This window comes from Canis aureus, chromosome 9 (assembly GCF_053574225.1).
Source record: "Canis aureus isolate CA01 chromosome 9, VMU_Caureus_v.1.0, whole genome shotgun sequence".
In the NCBI taxonomy this organism is placed as follows: Eukaryota; Metazoa; Chordata; class Mammalia; order Carnivora; family Canidae; genus Canis; species Canis aureus.
The window spans coordinates 37,752,896-37,769,919 of NC_135619.1; the positions used below are offsets into that span (position 1 = coordinate 37,752,896).

The 17,024-nt window shown below is 39.6% G+C and overlaps 1 long non-coding RNA gene across 3 annotated transcripts in view; it reads right to left on the minus strand.

The window, feature by feature from the left end:
- The window catches only part of LOC144320661 (uncharacterized), a 134,766-nt gene that overhangs the window by 45,267 nt on the left and 72,475 nt on the right, over nt 1-17,024 (minus strand). For 2 of the 3 annotated variants that reach the window (XR_013386261.1, XR_013386262.1), the window contains exon 2: nt 9,685-9,760. This is a non-coding gene — a long non-coding RNA (uncharacterized LOC144320661). Of the gene's footprint in view, nt 1-5,150; nt 5,281-9,684; nt 9,761-17,024 lie in introns of those variants that run through there. The other variant, XR_013386263.1, reaches the window with a different exon arrangement.

A 17,024-nucleotide genomic window follows, 5' to 3' on the forward strand; every position in this document is an offset into this window, starting at 1 on the left:
ATACATTACTCAGGGCTCATTATGATAAGTGTACTCTTAATCCTTTTTGTGTTCACTCATCCCCGCAAATCCTCCTCCCCTCTGATAACCATCAGTTTATATATACATATATATATATACACACATACCACAGATATATATATACACACACACATATACATGCCACATCTTCTTTATCTACCCATTAGCCAATGGACACTTGAGCTGTTTCCATAGTTTGGCTATTGTGGACATTGTTGCTATAAACATTGGAGTGCAGGTGCCCCTTCAGATCACTACATTTGTGTCTTTGGTTTAAATCCCTAGTAGTGTAATTGCTGGGTTGTAGGGTAGCTCTATTTTCGACTTTCTGAGGAACCTCCATGCCGTTTTCCAGAGTGGCTGCACCAGCTTGCATTCCCACCAACAGCGTCAGAGTTTCCCTTTCTCTGCATCCTCATCAACATCTGTCATTTCCTGACTTGTCAATTTTAGCCATTCTGACTGGTATGAAGTTAGGTTTATGTTTCTAAGAATTTATCCATTTCTTCTAGGTTGTCCATTTGTTGTCAAATATTTTTTCATAATGTTCTCTTATAATCCTTTGTATTTCTGTGATGTTGGTTGTTATTTCTCCTTTCATATATGATTTTGACTTTTTGCGTCTTCTCTACTTTTTATTATGATGATGAGACTGGCTAAAGTATTATCAATTTCATGGATCTTTTCAAAGAGCAGTTTCTGGTTTCAATGATCTGTTCTATTGGGTTTTTTTCGTTCCTATACTGTTTATTTCTGCTCTAATCTTTATTATTTCCTTTCTTCTACCAGTTGTGGATTTTGTTGTTTTTTTTCTAGCTTCTTTAGGTTTAAAGTTAAATTGTTTGAAATTTTTCTTGTTTCTTGATATAGACCTGTATTGCTATATACTTTCCTCTTGGGACAGCTTTTCCTGCACCCCAAAGATTTTTGGACCATTGTGTTTTCATTTTAATTTTTATCCATGTATTTTTTTATTTCCTTTTTTATTTCATAGTTGACCCATTTGTTGTTTAGTAGCATGTTATTTAACCTCCATGTATTTGTGTGCTTTCCAGATTTTTTCTTGTGATTAATTTTCAGCTTCATAGTGTTGTGGTCAGAAAAGATGCATAGTACTTCAGTCCTTTTGAATTTGCTGAAACTTGTTTTGTGGCCTAATATGTGATCTATTCTGGAGAATGTCCAATATACTCTTGAAAAGATTATGTGTTCAGCTGTTTTAGGATGGAATATTCTTAATATTTTTGTTTGGTCCAGCCAGTCCAGTGTGTCGTTCAAAACCACTATTTTGGATGATCTGTTGATATTATTTGGATGGTTGGTTGATGTAAAGAGGGTGTTAAAACCCCGTACTATTCTTGTCTTACTATCAACTACTTCCTTTGTGTTTGTTATTCGCTGGTTTAGGTATTTAGGTGCTCCCATCTTGAGTGCATAAATATTTACAATGTTTTATCTTCTTGTCAGATTGTTCCTCTTATGATTTTATAGTATCCTTCTTTGTCTCGTGTTACAGTGTTTTAAAGTCTATTTTGTCTGAGATAAGTATCATTACTCCAGCTTTCTTTTCACTTCCATTTGAATGATAATTGCCTTTCCATCCCAGGGCACCTCCGTGGCTCATTGGTTGAGCATCTGCCTTTGGCTCAGGTCATAATCTGAGTCTCAAGATCGAGTTCTGCATCAGACTCCCCTTCAGGAACCTACTTCTCCCTCTGCCTATGTCTCTGCCTCTGTGTGTGTGTGTGTGTCTCTCATGAATAAATAAATAAAATCTTTTTAAAAATCGCTTTTCTGGGCAGCCTGGGTGGCTCAGCAGTTTAGTGCCTGCCTTCAGCCCAGGGCGTGATCCTAGAGACCCGGGATTGAGTCCCACATCGGGCTCCCTGCATGAAGTCTGCTTCTCCCTCTGCCTGTGTCTCTGCCTCTTTCTCTCTCTGTGTGTGTCTCTCATGAATAAATAAATAAAATCTTTAAAAAAAAATGATTTTCCATTCCTTCTCTTTCAATCTGTATGTGTCTTTAGGTCTGAAATGAGTCTCTTGTAGGTAGCATATAGATGGGTCTTTCTTTTTTATCCATTCTGTCACCCTATGTATTTTGATTGGAGCATTTAGTCCATTTATATTCAAAGTAATTATTGATAGGTATATACTTACTGGCATTTTGTTACTTGTTTTATGGTTGTTTTTGTAGTTCTTCTCTGTTCCTTTTTACTCTTGCTCTATTCTCTCATGGTTTGCTGGCTTTCTTTAGTAATACACTTGGATTCCTTTCTATTTAGTTTTGCATATTTTTAAAAAAGATTTTATTTATTTGAGAGAGAGCATGAGCAGGGTAAGGGCCTGAAGAAGAAGCAGGTTCCCTGTTGAGCAGGGAGCCTGATGCAGGGCTCAATCCTGGGACTCCCGGATCATGATCTGAACCAAAGGCAGATTCTTAACTGACTGAGTCACCCAGGCACCCCTAGCTTTGCATATTTGTTACCAGTTTTTGATTTGCAGTTACCAGTAGGTTTGTATCACCTGCATATAGCCATCTATATTAAGTTGATAGTGTTGTGCCCAAGATTAGGTATCTGAGAAACCACCAAGGAGCCGACACCGATGCAAACGCACGAGGGTTTATTTACAAGCTCGAACTTGGGTCCAAATGTACCCGACACAGCAGAGCAGGGACTTGGACCCTGAGGTTAAGAGGCGTAGCAGTTTTTTAGGGGCCAATAGCCAATGAGATTGTAATACACACAGAAAGTTGCACAGTCATGTCCCTCGGCACACAGGTGGCCAATGGAATTACAATTTACCCTATAGTGACCGTTTGAACTAGCCTATCACTCTGGTCTGAATTGGCGTGCAGGTTTGGCAGGCAAAAGGCAGGTTTTACATTTTTGGGGGTTAGAGGTTCCACATTCCTATATGAGCCGGTTTCCAGTAAGGGTGTGCTCAGCAGCTTGACTAGGGTGGGGGAGTGCCTTAAGGAGTAAGCAGGTCATGTGGGGGTTATACATGAGATGGCGAGTGTAGCACAAAATGGAGTTAGTCCTGCTCTGCTCGTCCAGGGGTAGGGAATTTTTGTTAAATTCCTTAGGTCCCACATAGTCACTTAAGTTTGAACATATTTTTTACTCATCTTCCCTCTACAGTTTAGTTATATGGTGTTATATTTTACACCCTTTTTAAAAAGTTTTTTAAAGATGTTTGTTTGTTTGTTTGTTTGTTTGAAGGGGGGGCAAAGAGAGAGGGACATGCAGATTCCATGGGCAGTATGGAGCCTGATGAGGGGCTTGATCCCACAACCCTGAGATCGTGACCTGAGCTGAAACCAAGAGTTGGACACTCAACCAACTAAGCCACCCAGACACCCCTTTACATCCTTTTTATTTTATTAATCCTTTGACAGATTTTTATAGCTATACTTAATTTTACTAATCCTATTTGTCTTACTCCTACTTATGGTCTTCCCTTTCCACTCAAAGAGAACCATTTAACAATTCTTGTAGGGCTGATTTAATGGCCATAAATTCCTTTAATTTTTGTTTTATAAACTCTTCATCTCTCCTTCTGTTCTGAGTTATAGTCTTGCTAAAGAGAGTATTCTGACTTCAGGTTTTCTTTTTTTTTCTTTTAGCACTTGGAGTGCATCATGCCACTTTTGTTCTGGCCTACAAAGTTTCTGCTGAAAAATCAGCTGATAGCCTTATGGGCTTTCCCTTGTATATTACTATTTTCTTTTGCTGCTTTAAAAATTCTCTCTTTACCACTATCTTTTGCCATTTTAATTATGATGTGTCTTGATGTAGACTCCTTGGGTTGATTTTGTTGGGGGCTCTCTGTGCCTCCTGGATCTGGACTTCTGTTTCCTTCCCCAGATTCAGGAAGTTTTCAGCTCTGTCCCCTTTTATCTCTTATGATTCTCGGATTCCTGTAATGCAAATGTAATTACACTTGATGGTGTCACTGAGTTCTCTAAGTCTATTTTCATTTATTATTATTTTTTCTCTCTCCTGTTCAGCTCAGTTGTTTCCCATTCCTCTGTCCTTCAGGTCACTGATCCATTCTTCTATGGATCTTTCTACTATGTATTCCACCTAGTGTATTTTTAATTGGAGTTATTGAGCCCTTCATCTCTGACTGGTTCTTTTTTATGTTTTTTTGTCTCTTTGTTAAAGGTTCTCCACTCTTCTCCAGTCTAATGAGTATCTGTATGACAATTACTTTAAATTCTTCATCTGCCATGTTATTCATATCCACTTCATTTAGGTCTCTTGCTGTGATATTGTTCTGTTCTTTCATTTAGGACATATTCCTCTTTCCCACTGCTGGGGCTGCAGTTGGACTGGAACATGTAGTTATCTTTTCCTCTCCCCAGAGCAGGAGTCAGTTTGGAGTGGTGTTGCCTGCACACCACCACAGTTTTAGCATGATTTTGGGTGGGCTATGGCCAATACATTGAAGAGGTCAGGACTGCAAGAGAACAAGGTGGTGGATATGTGGTGTTAGCAAGATTTGCAGGGTCTGATCTAGAACCAAGACCTGCCTGGGAGGGGTGTGTCCACAGGAGAATGAGAGATTGGGTATGCTGTTAGCAAGCTTGGTGGAGAGTTTTGGTGCTAGACTAGTTCCCACAGGTGTTGACATCTAGGCTGGAGGGCAGAAGGGACATGCACTAGCCAGCTCCTCTGTTCCCAGAGAAGTCTCCCAATGATCCCTGCCCCTCTAGTACATTCTCTAAGATTAGTAAGCAAATCTCTCTCCCATAAATCCCAGGTGTTTTTCAAACTGCTGCTTCTCTACTGTATCTCTGCAGAGCTGTTTTTTGTGCTGTCTTTTTAGGGGGGGAGATTCAATTCCCCCTCACCCTCCCACCTCTCACAGAACCAAGCCCACTGATTTTATAAGTTTCAGGTATTAAGCTTTGCTAATTGTAAGAACTTGCAAAATTCAGCCCCTCTGGTTTTCAAAGCCAAGTGTTATGGGGATTTGTCTTCCTCATGTGCATTCTCCATGTGGGTTCCCTGATGTGACAATCTGTTTCTCTCCACTTTCTGTACCAACAGTGTCCCTCTCTCCCTCAGTATAGTCCCTCAGGTCTATTTAGCTTTGATGTGGCCTCTTCTCTACATTTACCTGTGGAGTCTGTTCTGTCAGTCTTCAGGTCATTTTTTGGGTTATTTACACTTATGTATGTATTATCAAACTGTATCTGTGGGACAAGATGAGCTCTGGTCCTCCTAATCCATCATCTTCTCCAGAAGTCAAGATTATTAAGTTTTTCTCAGTAAAAACAAAGATATTTGCCTATTTGAGAAATGAGATTAAATAACTTAGAAGGTTAAGTGACATGTGGAAGCTCAACACCACTGGTTTTCTCTCTGCAGCCTACAGATGAATAAATCCAGCATAAGCTGCCACAGTGATAAGCTGATTAAAAGAAATATGTTCAAATTGTACAATAAAATGATAATTAGCTGAAGTGCTTGAAGAATAGAATATTGCAGATACCTCAGTGTTAGCTAGAGAAAGGCAGATATATATGTATATATATTCATATATATAAAATCGCTTTCCATAAAAAGCTAGAAAATGCTTTATAAAATCATTAGACTCAATGAGTCCACTTTCCTGCCTCAGTAAGCAGAACATAGTAAATATAATTAATATAATTAAACTCTTTTGTAATTATATATAAGGAACTTTCTATAGAAATACATAAATTATACATATAACATATAATTATGTTAAATTCCTTTGAAATAACATTAACTCTAAAACTTACACTGCCTCCAGGTCATGGTTAAATGCACTAAAGGATCTAGTTTGGCCCCTCCACTGTATCCCAGCAGAGCCCAGAATGTTCTCTGAAGATGAGTGTTAATGAAGAAGGGGATTCATGTCTCCAATTCCAGCACACAGAAAATATGTTGCACAGCCATCTACTAACGTGCATCGAGCAGTTTTTCACTCACCCTGAAAATACTTTTTTAATGCTCCAATCCATGTATCCATGGTTCTTTTCCAATGTTTTGAAAACTGCAGGTAAATTATCCATTTAAGTGAGAGTTCTAATCACTTGAGCTTATTTACTGGGGTTTTCCAGGTTTCCAGGCCTCTGTTCTCTCCATATGTTACTGGTCAATCTATCCCAACTGCTAACTCAGGAAGTGAAGGGATGTGCCCTGGCACTGCTATGGCCAACTGCTGTATCCTGGGAAATCCCAAGGGAGCTGGACAAATTGGGAGCACAACTCCTAGCTGGGTTGGCCAACATTGTTGCCCAAAACTCAGATAAATTTGTTGTAAGACAGGCCAATGAGTCAAGAGACAAAGGTTTGAAAAAGAGAAAAGGAGAGATTTATTCTGTATGCTATTCTGTATAAATGGAGGTGGTAGGCTCAAGCTTTAACATGTGAACTCTCCACCAGCAAGATGGATACATAGAGATTTATAGGGAGAGAGAGGTTTTGGGGTATGTGTTGGAAAGGTGGCAGAGGGTGCATGATCATAGGTAGGGGTTTGGTATGTGTACAGTGGTGATTATGGGCAGAGAAGGGGCCCTGTGGGATGTAGTCTTCTAGCCATTCCATTGCTATCCGGGCTTTTACGACCTGGTGATTGGAATGTTCTGGTCATTGCAAAATGTCTTCATCAGTGCCTCAAGAGAGTACAATAAGAAATAAAAACAATGGATTTCAGTTACAGCCTGAGTTAAATTGTCTTGCCTAGTTCTGGTTTTAACTCTTGTGGTTTACAGTTGAGCAAAAGTGTTCACTGATACATATGGCAGCACTTTGTAGAACAAGATAAAATGTCAGCTTCCCTAAATTGTGGTCAGAAGGGAGTACCAGGAGAGAAACATGCATTGATTTTAGGAAATAATTTTTTTTAAGATTTTACTTATTTATTCATGAGAGACAGAGAGGCAGAGACATAGGCAGAGGGAGAAGCAGGCTCCACACAGGGATCCCTATGCAGGACTCGATCCCGGGACTCCAGGATCAGGCCCTGAGCCAAAGGCAGCTGCTCAACCACTGAGCCACCCAGGTATCCCTGATTTTAGGAAATAATTATTCATACTTTGGTTCTGAAGTCAATCGGTCATCATCCGTTGACATATTTGCCACTTGGTATTCTGGGGAGCTTCTATTCTATATCAAGAATTAAATTGGGATCATTGTTATTTATTTTCTTTTTTTTTTTTTTTTGGTTCATTGTTATTTCTATTTAACTTACTCCCATAGTTGTTCTGTGTGTCTGTGTGTGTACCTATGCTTATATGTGTGTGTAGTGTGTCCAGTCTGAGCCTCTAACCAGTATTGAGGTCAACAATGGAGTAGAAGGTAGGCTGCTTCTGGAAGGCAGGAGAGAGTTGCCAACTGTCCATCTCTGACATGGTTGGGGGAGCAAAGGGACAAAGTTAATCTTATTCCGAGGTTGAGATCACTGATGTCCTCCTATCTCCTCAAATAGCACCATGTCCATTACCTGGCTGATACTCCATCTCCCGGTTTCCCTTTTGTGCTTCCTGCTTCAAGGCTGTCATTCTTAAACCTTACTTCCCCATTTCCCTCAGCTACTCCCATGCCCCAGCCATTCAAAATGCTTGTGTCCTGCTCCTTTCTTAGAGGATCTTGCTCTCAGCTAGTTATCTTGGGGGATGAGATTTCAAAGGCTCATGCTAAGGTTTTAGAGATTGTTAACAACTTAACATGTAACTTCTTCCATGTAACAAATTCCTATTTAAACTAGCAGTCCCCAGTGTTTTACCTCCCGTGAACTCCCCCATGTAATCATCTGATGGTGGACTTTTAGGAATTTCAATAGGGAAGAAGTTTGAAGGGAAAATAAAACTCTTCTGACATCCTCTGTTGTCACCATGAAAGTGCCTGCCTACTTCTACAAGCAAGGCAGGGCCTGTACAGCATCCTCCAATATTCAGAGGTAGCTGCTGTCATTCTGGGATTTATAGTCCATTTGGCTAATTACTTTCTAGGTTCCCCCTAATAAAGTCTCAGAACCAGAATACCATGTAAGAGAGGTGGTGGCCAGAAAGCTATGACTGAACACATTGCATTTTTCTCACTGGCTAGTACGAGGTTTTTATCATGTTTATTGCATATGTTAACATCACCAAAGTGGGTCATCAGAAATGAGATTCGCACCTCAGCTGACCCGAGTAGAGCTGGGGTGACAGGGGATCTGTTTATTTTAATGTATTTTAAAATAACTCAAGCTCTGTTTACTGTCTGGTTATGTTGCTTAGAAACCTCATAATTCTGACCTGAATCCAAGTTATAAATGGAACATTTGGAAAACTCTGGAAAAATGTTCTTGGAACTCTATCCTTGTTCAGGAAACTTTTTTCCATGTTAACACTGTGTGATTCTTACTATAGGTACAATAACTTATAGATAATAAGTTAAAGTAATTTATTTTTGGGTGTTAGTCCCTGTATCATAAAGGAAAACAAATTGTCTTCTATTCCCCAAGCTCCTGCCTCAGATGATAAAAGAGACACTTCCACTAAATTGGTGGTATTGGAAAGGAACTTTTCTCCCTCCTTTCCTCCATTCATTTTCCCTTGAGAGGAATAGTAACCAAAACGAGTGAGCACACCTGCCCTCTTTCAGGCATGGGTCAATATGTAAGCAACCATTGCCCATGTGTGGCTTCTTTCTCCCTCTTTGGCCTCTCTCTATAGAGATGGCCTCTCTGCAATTGCCTGGGCCTACCTCTCCTCCATGCTATAAGCCTTCTGGGAAAGAGTCTGTCCTTGCAAGCAAAGGCCAATGCCTGTCCAGTTGCTTTGCCAGGACCAGGTAGTAAATAAAATACAATTCAAAGCACAAGACTAGAAGAGATCTCTTGGACTCTGTAGTCTGAGCTACATTTTCTACTCCAGCTTTACCAGTAATCAAGCTGTTATTTTGGTTTCCTATTCCTACCTCTTTCTCATTTTTCCCAGAACTTGAGAGAAGAATGTGCTTCACTTGAGCCCAATAGACTGGTATAATGAAATCATGGAATAGCAGCACCTTTATACTTGCAAGAAATCCTAAAAATCATGCTAAATAATTCCCTTCTGATTCATGAATAAACAAAGACCTAGAGGAATTAAGCTACTTGTCCAAAGTTACTCAGATTTTATGACCACAATGACATGAAGATTCAGAACTTTGGATTCAGCAATCTTGCCATTACTGTTATTTGTGGCCAACCCTGGTCATAGGCACTTGAAATCTTTATACCTCTCTCCCAACATCACCTCTGAATCCTGGGGTGCCTGGGTGGCTCAGTCAGTTGAACACATCAGACTTTTGATTTCCACTCAGGTCATGGTCTCAGGGTCCTAGGATCCAGGCTTGTGTCAGGCTCCACGTTTAGCAGAGTGTGCTTCTCCTTCTCCCTCTGCTCCATCCTCCACTTTCTCTCTCTCAAATAAATAAAATCTTAAAAACAATAACAACTTCTGAACCCCTTTCCCTCTCATCTCTCAATTGCAGATCCCTCTTTGTTTAGATAAAATGTAAATCACCAGATGAGAACTTCTCAGCCTCAAATGACCAAACTCATTCTCTTCTCTTCCCATCACAATGGAGGCACATGGCTGTCTCCTTCCCAGTGCCAGTGCCTTCACCCATGTTCAGGAGTTTGTCTCTCTCACCTCCAAAAATCCCCGTGTGGGTGTTTCTCTTTTGTGGTGCTACCGTACACTTAGCATTCTTGAAATCTTCACATACCTGTCAGATGAAATTATCTTTGTTTAGTTGTAGCAATAAGGGTCAAGATGGAATCTGTCAGACAAAGTATCAAAGGATACTTGTCCAGCGGTGTGGCATATTCTAGTATTTTTAAAGTGTGTCATTCGACTCATATAAAGCCTCTCTACATTTAATCAATTATTTTTGATAGACATTTAAATATGCTAGAGTCTCTGTCATCTTCAAAACAGATATATAAACCAGCAGACAAATGCTCCCTCAATTGCACCTTATACCTCTATTGTCCACATTTTCAGAAAAGATGTCCCTACTCTATGCCTCTATTCTTCACCTGCCTTCACCCCTTAACTTTCATCTGTTCTTGTCCCCACCTGCCCCAGTACCTACCCCTACTAAGCCCACTGGAGAATGTTCCCTTTCTGTTCTCACCTAACTGTATTATTCAGCAGCGTCCACCCCAGCAGACCATCCCTCCCACCCCAAGACAGGGAGATGACATTGTCCACTCCTTGTTTTCTTCAAAATCCCCAAGCCATGCCTGCCTGTTTCGCTGCCAGTTCAATGGGATTGATTGAATGTTCAGACTCCATTACTTTCATAACTAAACCAGAGTTGTCCAGATATTCAAGCCTCCAACGAGCTGTGGAGGACTTGACTTCACTCTCAATGTTTATGTGGGTTGTGTATGGCTCAGGCTTATCATTTGAGAATCTCAGATTCCCATATCATCTCAGAATCCTATTCTGAGGCTTACCAAACTTTGGTTAAGAGATGGGCACATGACCCAATTCTAGCTAACAAAAGGAAAGTTTTAGTAGGGACTTCAGAAAGAAAAATCTCCTCCCTCTCTGAGAAAATAACAGAACCACTCTCCTTTCTCAGTGTTGAAAAGAAGCACGTAACTCTACGTGCTTCTTTTATTTTAGGCAGCTATCCTGCAACTGCATAAGAGTCAAGCTTGAGATGGAAACCAACACCACATAAGGCAGCCCACACATGGAAAGAAATTGGGAAGTTAATGGCATGCTTAAAACTGCTGAATCTAACAAATCCTGTGGCCCTCATTCCTACTAGGCTTTCTCATTCATAACCCATTATTGTTCGAGCCAGGCTGGATTAGTCTAATTATTTGCAACCAAACTCATTGTTTCCAACTCAATGGCTTTTAACTTGGGAATTTCTTCTAAGGTCTAGTTGTTTTTCTCTTCTCCATTTTCATCCATCCCCAATGCTCTAGTAACCATTTATATGTTGACAGTCAAAATTGTATCTCTAGACCAGACCACTCCACCTCTCCTCTGAAAGGTAACCATATATATTCAAGTGCTGACTAAATATCTCCCCCTAGGTGGCTCACAGGTAACTTAAATTCACCAGAACTAAACTGATCTCAGATCTCACCACTTCCCCGGGCCCTCATATACAGCCTGTTTCTCCTACAGGGTTCCCTGGCTTAATAAATGCACAAAGCCTGACACTTCAGAGTCATCTCTATCTTGCTCCTCATATTCAATCAATCACTTCCTCCCAATTCTACTTTCTAAGTAACCCCAATCCATCAATTTCCTCCATCTTTACTGCCTCTACCTTGGTCCAAACATCCAACATATTTGCCTGGAATATGCAATAGCTTCTCCTATCTGATCTCCCTGTCCTACACATGCTCCTCTCTAATGCATTATTCACTTTGCAACCTGAAGGAGCTTTGAAAAATGGAAATTTGATCATGATGGTCTCCCTCACAAACTTTTAGAGAGTCCAAAATTATTATAGTTAGTATCACCACTCACATTAATTCTGCCCCAAAACAATAACAATAACAATTATAACAGCTTCCTATTTCATCTATTTTATCAAACTCCTAACTTCTTTACAGTGTTTCATTTACTTTTCCCCCCAGACCACAAAGAAGCTATTACACTGTTATTCATTTACAAGAGGGGAAACTGAGGTGAAAGGGGAGATCAAGAGCTTGCCCTAGGTTCCCCAGCTGGGAATCAGAAAGGTGGGATTTGAGTCCAGGTTTGCTTGATTCCAGAGATTGAGTTCTTAACTGGCACTTCATATGACTGCAGGCCCTATAATTTGATCCCTCCTCACCTTTCTAGCTTTATCTCAGGAAACTCTTTCCTAGGTAAATAATCCAGCCATATCAGTCTTCTTCCTGTTCCTCTAATATGCAGCCCTTCCTTGCCAGTTCCTTCAGTCTGGAACATTCTTTCTCTCCCTGCTTCTCTAAGACAGGTCAGGTACCTGGACTTGTTGATGTGGTATCTCATAGATATCATCAAAAACTCAGGCTCTTTATGCCATTTGCTGTGCAGTCCACAGCCTCTGTTTCATCCTTCTGGGCCATTAAATAGCACATGGAGTACATGGGCATGCTGCAGAAAAGGCTAGGCTGGTTGTTTTATTGGATTTTCTGGATCTGATTTGTCCTACAATGATTTGAGCCATTTGTCCTTGAGGTAGTTTGGCACTTTGGGGCCAATAGATACAGTCTGAAATGCAGGAGCATATATCTGAGAGACCATACAGAACACTGGAGGCCAAAGCTGACAAAAGGATGCTACAGCTTGCTGCTACAGCTTGCTCCCATGTATACATGAGAGCCGGTTCAATGTTTTGGCAGCAGGTGGAATTTGTGGATAGCCTCCATGGTCATCCCAAGTGGATAGAATTGTTATCCACAGACCCTTCTTATGGAAATTGATCCAAGCACTTGGATAGACACATATCTTAGGCTCTCAAAATTAGAGATATCTATGATCATCTATGACTTTTTGGACCAAATACTCAATTACTATTCAAACTCAACATGAAGCATTTTCTTGAAGAATCAGAGAAAGGAGACCTAAATATCACTGTTAAGAAACAGAAAATAGGGGCACTTTGGTGGCTCAGTTAGTTAGGCATCCAACTCTTGATTCCACTCAGGTCATGATCTCAGGGTCGTGAGATTGAGCCCCACATTGGGCTCTGCACTGAACATGGAACTGGCTTCTGATTCTCTCTCTCCCTCTCCCTGCACCCTTGCTCTCTCACTCTCTAAAAAAATTAATAAATAAAATTTTTTAAAAATAACTTCTGTTGCTTAGTAGTCTTAACTAATCAAGAAAGGAACAACTCTATGAACAAAAAAAAATGTCCTTAAGGGCCCACACTCAAATTGCTGGGCTACTTTAAATAGCAGCACTAACCAAGCCCAATATGTGTTATAAATCCAAGAAATAGCCACATATTTCCAAGGTTATATTCTTGTATACATAGGAAATAGAGCATCAGACCACTGGACACCATGGTTAACAGCATAAAATTTTAGTTGTTCCTAAGAGAATATCTTATGAGCTCTTGAGCTCTATTAATAAAAGTTTCTCTGCTTTCTGTCACCTAAAAGTGAAGAAGTGAACAGAGTATTATTTTCAATTATTGCCTTTTTTAAAGCAATAAATGCCTAGACCCAAAGGCAGATAGGAAAGATCTCTCACCATGTGCTCCTTCTAATATTGTTTGTGTTGCATCATCAGAATAGTTTGTCACCTGTCTGTAAGGCAGGAGAAACCTGAAACATTTCCTATTAAGACTTCAGAAGCATTTGAGTATTTTATTAGCTTCGTTTGAAATTTGAATATTTGAGATTATATACTGCAATGTATAGTATGTTGCAAAAAAAAAAAAGCATGTTTAAAAATAATATATTTTAAGTAATAATGGCAGAATTCACTAAACCTGATCACTTAAAGACTGTGTTGCTTTGGAGGAAATTTGAGAAATTCTTCGTTGGCAATTGAGTTTGTCCCTTACCTACCTGGCAACAAAATTCAGGAAGTACAAGATGAACCACACATTTGGCAATAGCTATGAGAATTGTCACATCCTTCATGAGGATATTTAGAAGTACCATCCATGGAAAATCTGAGAAAAGCAAAGCCTTCCAGCAGGAAAGCTCAGTGCTCTAAAGCTCTATGCTATTCCTGGGATGGTCTCAGTTTCAAGCCCACTTTTTCCATTTAAAGTGAGCATAGTGCAGTTGCTTTCAGAATTGTCAGCAAACAGAATCAAAGGGTATTAGATGTTTAACCCAATGGGGGAAATGGGCAAAGTCTATTGTACACATTGAACATTACCAGGAATTTCATGCATGCATCAAAATCAGATGGCAATCCAGCAGGACAGGTCTAAGATTCACATACCTGGATGTTATCCAACTCGAGTCTTGGGAAAAGGCTCAAGTTTAGGCTCTGACAACCTGGGATCCACCTGAGCTCTGGAAATTTTCTAACTTTGACAAAGACATAAAGATAATGCATACTGCACAGTGTTGATTTGAAAATCATTTGAAATAATGTGAACATTTCATAAGCCATGGAACACCATGCAAAGTATTCTTCTCTATCTCCATTTACTGTTTCTGGATCATATCCTTTCCACCACCTCTAGCTTTTTGTTCTATGAAGAATTCCTGACACACACAGAGATCACCATGGGAAGATGGAGGCAGAGATGGAAGTGATGTGTCTATGAGCCAAAGAACACCAAGGATTGCTGGCAACCATCAGAAGCTGGGAAAGAGACATGGAACAGATTTGCCTTCAGAACTTTCTATCCTTCCTAAGATTTTTTTAAAGGAGATTCTCCTTAGGAGAAACAAACACTGCTCACATCTTGATTTCAGATTTCTGGCCTCCAAAACTATGAAATAGTAAATTCCAACTGTTTCAAGCCACTAGATTTGTGATCATTTATTACAGCATCCCTAGAAAACTAGTATAGACTTCCATCTGAAAGCTGAAGCTTCATATTTCTTAACACCTTGGAAAATGTCCAAATAAGCTTTTGCACATGAAAATCTTACTCATAAAATGGTGTATTTTGTTCACAAAATGCTGCAACTTGTTCCACCATTGATTGGATAATGTGATATAGTCACAAAGTGAGATATTTATACAGCCACATGCAACAACATGGAGAAATCTTAGAAATCTAATAAGTGAAAAAGTCAGTCCCAAAAGACTACATGCAGTGCAATTTTATTTTTATAGAACAAAAGACTAGCAAGATTAAACAAAATATTAAACATACATATATCTGTGACTAAGCAGTTTCTTAAAAACTAAATATGTACTTACCATATAATTCAGCAATTTCACTTTTAGGCAGCTATCCCAGAGAAATTAAAAGTTAAGTTCACACTAAACCTATACACAAATGTTCATAGCAGATTTATTCATAATATACAAAACCCAGAAACAAACCAAATGCCTCCAACAGGTGAATAGTTAAAAAAAACTGTGGTATATCTATACCATGGAATACTACTTGGCAATTAAAAAAACATAACAACTTGTATGGATCTCAGAAAATTATTTCGTGTGAAAAAAAGCAAATCTTAAAATTTTGCCTACTATATGATTCCATTAGTAGAGCATTCTCAAAATGATAAAAACTAGACATGGAGTATAGATTGCTGGCCACCAATAGTTAGAAAGGAGTAGGAGAAAGAAGGTGACTATGGCTATGAAAGGATGGCATGAGGATCCTTGTGATGGAGCTATCCATTGCTTGCCTGTGGTGGTGGCCACACAAATCTATACATGCAATAAAATTGCATAGAACTAAACATATACATGGAGACAAATATGTATATGTAAAACTAGTGAAATCTAAATAAACTTGTTGGATTGTATTTTTTTTAAAGTGAATTTCCTCCTTCTATAACTTCAGACTCTCCATTTATTCATTGATTTACTCAGTCAACAAATATTTGCTGAGTATATTATATATGAGCCACTACACCATTGAATTAATCCATCGAATTATGAGATATACTGCAATGGAAAATTGTCCAATTCCTTTGGCATGAAAAACAGGGAGACCTCACCTTGTTGTTTGGGTCAGTGAAGCCTTTCCTGAGAGAAGATTGGTTAAGATAAAACTTAATCGATGAGTAAGCAGAAGCTAAGTAAATAGCTAGGATCTTGGCATTGGGAGAAGGAAGTCTTTCAGGCAGAGAGAATGTATGTGTTCACTCAAGTGTTGCCTTGAGCTGGGAAGCAACATGGCTTAGAGGAACTGAATGATGTTCCACAAGACTGGAGAAAAGAGATTGGGGGAGAGAGATGCAAAATGCATATGAGTTATTCAGGAGCTTGATAGTGTATTGTAGGCAAGTGCAGGGAGGGGTGGCTAAGGAGGAGTGAATAAGAAAGTTCCTGGAAATGAGAGTGTCAAGGAAATAAGACACCAAGGAGTTGTATGAGCCTCCATATGAACAATGATGACTGTTGGAATCAGATCAGATGGATACCAAAGTCTTCAGCAGACAGAAAGAAGTTTTAATGGTGGCACCCAAGAGTAGCTGGAGAAATTTTATCTCCCACCCCATAATCTCCATTAACCTCCCAAAGTTACCCAAATAGTAGTAGTAGCTGTCACCACTGTCATAATAGTAGTAATAGTAAAATTATTGATATGGGCAAGAGATTGATTGCTGTGTGGTAGGATTGGAAATTAGGTGTCTTAAATGGTTGATCAGATTGATGCCTGGGGCAGAGACTGAAATTTTTTGATAGAATTTTCCTGTCTTCAGCTTTTCCCTCTGTATTGGATTTTTCCAGTATACAGGTAAGTCTGAATCTTCCTTATTATAATATCCTCTCTTAACCTTGCACCCACTCCAGCAGTTACTCATTCTTCACAGCTAACCTTACTGAAAACCTGATGGCAGTAGAATTGTAGTCAGAGTTGTCTTTGGGGACAAGAGAAGGACATTGGCTACTAAGGTCACCTCTATCGCTGTCTTTCAGCTCTCATTCCCACACCAGGCTATGGAGGTCCACAGAAATGGTGGAAGAAGATTCTTTGTATTTTAGCCTGACTTATAAAGAGTGGGAAAAAGTTGGAAAATACAAAAGCAACTTCTTATCATAAAAAGATAGAGGAGAAACTTTCTGAAAGCATGAAATTGGGCAGCCTTATCTATCTAGTTACAAAGGTATAGCCACAGGAGAGCACAACTGCTTCTCCACGTGACATGAGATAGAGTAATGGAGAGAAAAGATTAAAGCCCACGCAGATCACTAGGAAATCTGGGTTGCCTGATAGCCAACAGGAATCTCCTGCAAAGGACATTAATAGTTGAGGACCATTTCTTTCACAGATAGTCTTTAGTGGAGAAAAGTATCCACCAGAAGTTCAGGGTGTTCTTAACAGGAACCCAAGTGCATGAGCATTTTCACATTAGAAAAAAAATTCAACAAAGCTGTGTATTGGATACAAGGAC